Below are 8,120 nucleotides of genomic sequence, written 5' to 3'. Positions count from 1 at the left end.
AACTGGAGCGCTCGCAGGCCAGTGTTTCCCAGTTCTCGGTGTTTATACTACTTTTTTTAAAGATTTGCCTTGAGAGAGTCTTTGAACCTCTTTTGTTGGCCACCAGCATTACGCTTTCCATTTTAAAGTTTGGAATAGAGTAGTTGTTTTGGAAGACGATCATCAGGCATCCGCACAACATGGCCAGTTCATGAGAAGCTAAACATGCTTGGCTCCGTGGGTTTGACCATTTTAGGTCTCAGATGTCTGGCGTTATCCTGGCAACCTAGCCTTCAGCGAGGGAAGAGCGTCATAAAATCCTCTTCCTGGGTCTCGGATCGCTTTAAGGGTAGCCAATTTGCTAAAACATCCTGCCATTTGGACCACTTTCAGGGGTAGATAAGGAGTGAGGAAATGCAGTGTGGGAGAGGCAGACTCTCAAATGCAGAACACACAACAATCAAGCCTAATCCATTCTAAAAAGTTAAATAAAGTAAAGTGAAACATTTAAACATTATTAAAATAATAAAAATATACACCTGGGGTCTCTAATTCTTATATCGAGCTCAACAACTTTGTCCAGATTTTCAGTTTTGGGAATACAGTGGTACCTCGGGTTACATACGCTTCAGGTTACACACTCCGCTAACCCAGAAATAGTGCTTCAGGATAAGAACAGAAATCAGGCTCCGGCGGCATGGCAGCAGTGGGAGGCCCCATTAGCTAAAGTGGTGCTTCAGGTTAAGAACAGTTTCAGGTTAAGAACGGACCTCCGGAATGAATTAAGTACTTAACCTGAGGTACCACTGTATGGTGATTCTTAGCATTTGCCAGTGTGGTGATCTTTCATGCATCTGCCTGAGAGCAAGTTTCCAAGTACAGTGGTGCCGCGCAAGACGAAATTAATCCGTTCCGCGAGTCTCTTCGTCTAGCGGGTTTTTCGTCTTGCGAGGCATTCGTCTTGTGGGGCACCACTGTAGCCACGTTCATGCCTAGGATTGCAGCGTGAGTGGGTTTTCCTTCTGCCTTTTGTGGGGAGAACACAGGACAAGACGCTAAACAGCAGCTATAGTGAGGCTCCCTAAAAATGCTCAGACTTCATGCCGGCCAACATATAGAGAGCTGTTTACCGAAGTAGAACACCAGGTGAAACCCAAAGATTGGGAAGCGATAAGGCATTTACTAATAGATTAGTTACAGTTTCACCAACTAAATGATACTTTTAAGACAGATAAAAAGAAAGATTTTAGTTGTGAGATATCAAGATTTCAAAAAGACCTCTTAGAAAATAATATTAAATTATTGTCGAAAATGTACAGTTTGCTCTTGGAGTGGCATACAAAAGATGAGCAGGTTAAATCTGTAACATTACACTGGGCGAAGGACTTGGGACATAATATTCAGAGGGCAGATTGGGAAGGATTATGGAAAACAGACCTGAAATTCGCGACATGTTGTACACTGAAATAAAATTATATGAAAATGATGTACCGGTGGTACTTGACTCCTAGTAAGTTAGCAAAAATGTATAGAACAAGTACAAATACCTGCTGGAAATGTAAAAAGAAGGTACCTTTTATCATATTTGGTGGTCGTGTAATAAAAGGTAATAAAAGATTTCTGGGAGATGATATACAATGAACTGAAAAAAATAATGTTTAAAATAACTTTTGTTAAAAAGCCAGAAGCTTTTCTGTTAGGAATCATAGGTACAGACATTCAAAAGGAGCAGAAAATACAGTGGTGCCCCGCAAGACGAATGCCTCGCAAGACGGAAAACTCGCTAGACGAAAGAGTTTTCCGTTTTGGAGGTGCTTCGCAAAACGAATCTCCTATGGGCTTGCTTCGCAAGACGAAAATGTCTTGCGAGTTCCTGCGGGTTTTTCCCCCTCCCCCCCTTTTCTAAGCCGCTAAGCTGCTTATCAGCTGATCCGATAAGCCGCTAAAAGCCGCTAATAGCGCTAATCCGCTAATCCGTCAATGGGCTTGCTTCGCAAGACGAAAAAACCGCTAGACGAAGAGAATCACAGAACGGATTCTTTTCGTCTTGCGAGGCACCACTGTACTTTTTATGTATGTGACAACAGCTGCTTGGATGCTAGTAGCCTAGAGATGGAAAGAAGAAAGAGTCCCCTACCAGAGAGGAATGGCAAACCAAGCTGTTAGACTACACCGAAATGGCATAACTGATCAGAAAGCTCAGGAACCAAGAAGACAACAACTTTTAAAAAGAGTGGGGAATTTTTTTGATTTATTTAAGAGACCACTGCAAGCAGATGAAAACATTAGGAGGATTTTAATTTCATTTGCAATGTAAAAAATAGCATGGAAAATATAGTTGGATACAAAATATAGATTCTGAAATAATAAGGAGTTATAAATGTTGAGAATAGGACCCCATGGAGGGGATGGGGGGCAGTGGCGTAGCGTGGGTTGTCAGCACCCGGGGCAAGGCAAGTAATTTGCGCCCCCTACCCCGTGGATTTGCGCCCCCTAACCCGTGGATTTGCGCCCCCTAACCCGTGGATTTGCGCCCCCTAACCCGTGGATTTGCACCCCCTAACCCGTGGATTTGCGCCCCCTAACCCTAACCCCCAGATGTTGCGCCCGGTGCGGCCGGCCCCCCCTGCACCCCCCACGCTACGCCACTGATGGGGGGAAGCCTTGAGATTCAGAGAAATCTCTATATATGGATAAATATTTGGACTGCTATAAATTTGTATTTGTAAAGTCAAATAAAAATGATTTCAAAAAAATAATACTGCTCAGACTTCATAATATGGCTCCAGCTCAGTGTCATTCTACTTGAACCGCAGTAGAGCATATTCAAGCCAAAGGCCAAAAGGGGCCAGCAGAGTTCCACGTCGAAAAGTGCTGGCAAACATTCTCACAAAATGGGACTGAAGATTTTCAACTAGCCTTTGGCGAGGCGGCATTGGTAAAAGCCAACAGATGGTGCGCAGTGATTTCAAGCGGTGCTTTGGGTCTGTACCTTGACGTAGAATTGCTTTGGAAGCATTTGCTGCTTTCGAAAGGCCTCCATCCCTCGAAGAGTTTTATGCATGTGAGATTCTTGCTTCCTATACATAAACGAGGAAGACCAAACAGACCACATCATGCAGCCTGAAAAGCCATGTGTATACAGTCATACCTCGGGTTGAAGTTGCTTCAGGTTGAGCGTTTTTGGGTTGCGCTCCGCGGCGATCTGGAAGTAATGGAATGCGCTACTTCCAGGTTTCGCAGATGCTCAAAATGATGTCACGCACATGCGCAGAAGCGGTGAATCATGACCCACGCATGCGCAAACACGGGTTGCGTTCTGCTCTGGATGCGAACAGGGCTGTGGAACGGATCCCGTTTGCATCCAGATGTACCACTGTATAGTGGTACCTCAGGTTAAGTACTTAATTCATTCCGGAGGTCCGTTCTTAACCTGAAACTGTTCTTAACCTGAAGCACCACTTTAGCTAATGGGGCCTCCCGCTGCCACCGGAGCACAATTTCTGTTCTCATCCTGAAGCAAAGTTCTTAACCCGAGGTACTATTTCTGGGTTAGCGGAGTCTGTAACCTGAAGCGTATGTACCTCGGGTTACATACGCTTCAGTTCATGGGTCCCCCCCCATTTCCCCCCTCTCCAAGTAGTTCTTTATAGTAAGCTGGAACTGAACTGAACAGCAAACAGCTCAGCCGGCCTACTTTTATAGGCAGCCGGCTGTCAACATTGTAACAGTAACAACCCAGGGTTTCCCGCCTAAATTAACTGACGTGGACCTGAGTGAAAACTATACAGTATACACGATACTCCTGGTGGCCAGGATGAGAACTTCAATACATAACAACCCCTAAACATTTTTTAAAGAAAAAAGCACTGTATAGAACTATGTGAAAATATCTGAGCAAATGGTAGGGTTGCCATATTTTAAAGAGTGAAAACCAGGACACCCTGAAAGTTGTTGAGCTTTCTTAAAGACAAACCCTTAAGTTGAGCTGTTTTTTTTTTTTTACAGAAAATGCACCAAAGATTTTGCGATTGACTTTCCTAAGATCCAGAACAAAGCACCGCCTTTTGGAAATTACCCCCCTGGACGTCGATTCTGCCTTTTAATTCCCGGTAGTGTCCAGGAAAATCCGGACATATGGCAGCCCTGCTTTAGGATTTTGTGCATACAGAAGCTTAAACTGTAGTCAACTGTCTTCTGGGTTTACGAAGGTCCCCACCTCCACAGGGGCAAAGGCGTAGCCTCCTACCCCATAAGGCTACGTTCTGGGACAGAGGGGATGTTGCATTTAAAAAATGATGTCTGGCTCCCTTCTATTGCAGCTGTCATGCCCAATGGGTAGTGATGAATGAGGCAGCAGCCTCTGTTCCATTCAGCTACACCCACCTTGCTTCATCTAAGCTAAATGAGAATTAATGACTCTCTTTCTCCTCCCTGTAACCGTTGCAAAGAGATCGAGCTTTTTAACCACCACCTTCCCACATAGGACTCCAGCTCTTAGTCAGAATCCTGCCTTAACTTTCTTCAGCAGAGTGAAGCATCTCTCTCTTGAGGTTCTTCCAAGGTCACTGCTTGGAACCTGGGCAGATACAAGTCAGTGGTTTCCTTAAAAAAAGCTCAACACTTTGAACCTCAGAGCATGGGAAGTCAACCATAATTTGGCAGAAAATTTGGATATTTTAATTTTGAATGTTTTGAATGTGGGTCTTATTGGATTGTTAAAATGGAAAAGTGTGTGTGTGTGTGTGTGTGTGTGTGTGTGTGTGTGTGTGTAAAGGTAAAGGGACCCCTGACCGTTAGGTCCAGTCGCGGATGACTCTGGGGCTGCGGCGCTCATCTCGCTTTATTGGCCGGGTCATGTGGCCAGCATGACTATTCTGCTTCTGGTGAACCAGAGCAGTGCACGGAAACGCCATTTACCTTCCCGCTGGAGCGATACCTATTTATCTACTTGCACTTCATGCTTTTGAACTGCTAGGTTGGCAGGAGCAGGGACCAAGCAATGGGAGCTCACCCCGTTGCGGGGATTCGAACCGCTGACCTTCTGATCAGCAAGCCCTAGGCTCTGTGGTTTAAACCACAGCGCCACCTGCGCCCCCGTTTTTAAAATAACAATTTTGGGGTCTTCCTAAACCAACATTTGGGGTGTCCTAGCTTTTACTTTTAAAATATGGCAACCCTGGCGCAAGTGGCAAGACTGCAAAGCAGGGGTGGGGGTGGAGAACCTGTAGTCTTCCCCATGTTGCTGGACTACAACGCCCATCACCCCTGACCCCTCAACCATGATCACAGGGGCTGATGGGAGTTGGAGTCCACCATCTGACTATAGCAGGTATAGGCAAACTTGGCCCTCCAGATGTTTTGTGACTACAACTCCCATCTTCCCTGACCACTGGTCCTGTTAGCCAGGGATGACGGGAGTTGTAGTTCCAAAATATCTGGAGGGCCGAGGTAGCCTCTGCCTGGACTATAGGGTAGGACTAGCCCAATACAATTAGGCAGTGGAGGCAAACCACAAAATAGTGCCCCTCACTCCGCCAGGGAAGAAGGGGTGAATAAAGATCTACTGTCAGGAGGGTGGCACTGACTAGGAATGGTGGGAGCCTCCCCCTCCCCTTGATCTTAATCCTGAATCTTCCCAGGAGTAGGAGGACAGTATAGATTTGGAACAGTGGTTTGTAGAGGGACATAGTTCAGAAGGCGGAAGCTGGAAAATACTGGATGGGGAACAGCTAGGAGAAGAAACACTGGAAGAGAGAGGGTTAACAGATTCACAGTCTCTGGAAAGTATTCACCACATCTCCTTCCCTAAGTCACGGAGAGCTCAGAAAGTGTTAGAACAGAAAGTGCAGAGGCTATAGGATCAGACTTAGGAGTGAGGTAGTTTAATGGGGACAGAGGGGCAGAGTAAGCCTTAGCTGGGAGCACCGCCATTCTTGGAGATGTGTTCTTTTGTGTTCACTCACTGTATTTATTACAGAATCTAACTGGTAAGACGTTCCTCTCACTTGATCTTTTTAATTACTGCCATGGAGGAGGAAGCTGATTCCCCGAAGCTTGACAACTCGGAGCCCTAACCCACGGGGTCACCGTTTTCGCCAAAAGCCCAACGCCGTCCAATTCACTCAAAAATGCTGCCAAACACCCCCTGCAAAGTTTGGTGGTGCAAACCACATGTTTCATGTTACCTGAAAAACTGTGGCGAAACTGAGGGCTCATTTTTCCACCTGCCATGAAATGTGAGGTTTGCACCGCCAAACGTTCCAGGGGGTGTTTTGCAGGCATGGCACCATTTTTGAGTGAATCGGCCGACGTTGGGTTTCTGGCAAACACCGTGACCCTGCGGGTTACGGCACCGAGGGCTGATTTTTTCACATTCTGTGAAACATGCTGTTGGTACCGCCAAATGTTGCAGAGGGTGTTTCGAAGTTCTTTGGCGCTGTTTTTCAGTGAATCGGGAGATGTCTGATTTCTGGCGAGGGTTCATTTTTTGACCCACCGTGAAAAGTAGCGTTTGCAGGGAGCCATTTGCAACTGTTTGGTGCCGTTTCTGAGTGAATCAGGCAACAGTATATTGCCGAAAACTGTGACCCCGAGGGCTCAGGGCACCGAGGGATCCTTTTTTGGCCTACCTGGAAACATGGCGTTTGCACCGCCAAATGCTTCAGGGGGCAATATTCAGGTGTTTGGTGCTGTTTTTGAGTGAATCGGACGCATAGCTGTCAACGTTTCCCTTTTTTTTAAAGGGAAATTCCCTTATTCCGAATAGGATTCCTCACAAGAAAAGGGAAAAGTTGACAGCTATGATCGGATGACGTTGGAATTTTGGCGAAATCCGCAACCCATGGCTGAGGGCTCATTTTTTGGCCTACCTAGAAACGTGGCGTTTGCACTGCCAAACGCTTCAGGGGCAATTTGCAGGTGTTTAGCGCCATTTAAGAGTGCATCAGATGACACATATGGTCACAACCCCCCCCCCCCGATAACTTTATTGGTCTATCAGCAGAATATTTTTACTGCAGACTTTATTGACATATCAGCAGGACATTATTATTGCAGACCACAAGCTCTCCTAATTTCTATGCTCCTAAACCGCTGTATGTTAAATTCAAGCCACTTCCTTATCTGATGAAGACAATTGTTTAACCAACAAGACATAGCACTGTATGTTTGTTTAACCAACAGGCATAGATGTGTCCATAGATACGTGTTCATGTTCCAGCTGCATAGCTACATCCTGCGCACTTTTGCAAGGTTCTCGTAAAGTTCACCTTGTGGTTAGGCATCTGTTCTAATATTTGAAGCAACTAAAGCATGAATAATTGCTAATGCTTAAGGTAAAGAATGGCCAAGCTATAGATCTGAAATCAGTATACTCAAATAAATGTTTGAATAAGTTGAACAAAACATCTTATTTTATAAGCAATGAAGAGGCAACAGTATATTATTTCTGACATGCTATAATCCTGATTCCGGAGCAAATGTTCCCCCCTCAACAGATCCATTATTTTCAAAATATTGTGCATACAAAACACCATCTTTGGCAAGTGCAGATTTGTTGTGATTCAAATCTACATTAAAACCATGCTTGGTCAGGGTTGGCGCACTCAGCATATTGCCTGTTAATTCGGGCAAGTAAACTACACCTCTCATTTCATTACAGTCAGTTTTTCTGCTTGCAACACACTTGAGCGAACCTGCTCCTTTCCCTTGCACAGATATTTTATTGTCATTTGCAACTGCAACTGTCTCTGATGAGTTTTCACCTAACTCTGACGTCATCCGATTCACTCCAAAGCGCCTGAAAATGTCAACACGAGTCCCACTGCAGTGTTTGGCGGTTAAAACATGTTTCACAGTGCCCCACAAAATGATCCCCTCAGTGTCAAGATTTAACCAAAAACGACACCGTCCGATTCACACAAAAGCGGATCAAACACCGGCACAAGCCCCCTCAAAGGTTTGTTCGTCAAAACTCCACATTTCACAGCGCCCCACAAGACGTCCCCTTGGTGCCCTAACCCACGGGGTCAGGATTTCGCCGTAAATCTGACGTCGTCCGATTCACTCCAAAGCGGCGCAAAATGTCAGGACACGGCCTCCTACAAGGTTTAGCACTCAGATCTCCATGTTTCACAGCG

This window comes from Podarcis liolepis (genome assembly GCF_965112155.1).
Source record: "Podarcis liolepis genome assembly, chromosome: 2".
NCBI lineage: Eukaryota > Metazoa > Chordata > Lepidosauria > Squamata > Lacertidae > Podarcis > Podarcis liolepis.
The sequence above is the reverse complement of the archived record's forward strand: the minus strand, read 5'-3'. Positions refer to the sequence as shown.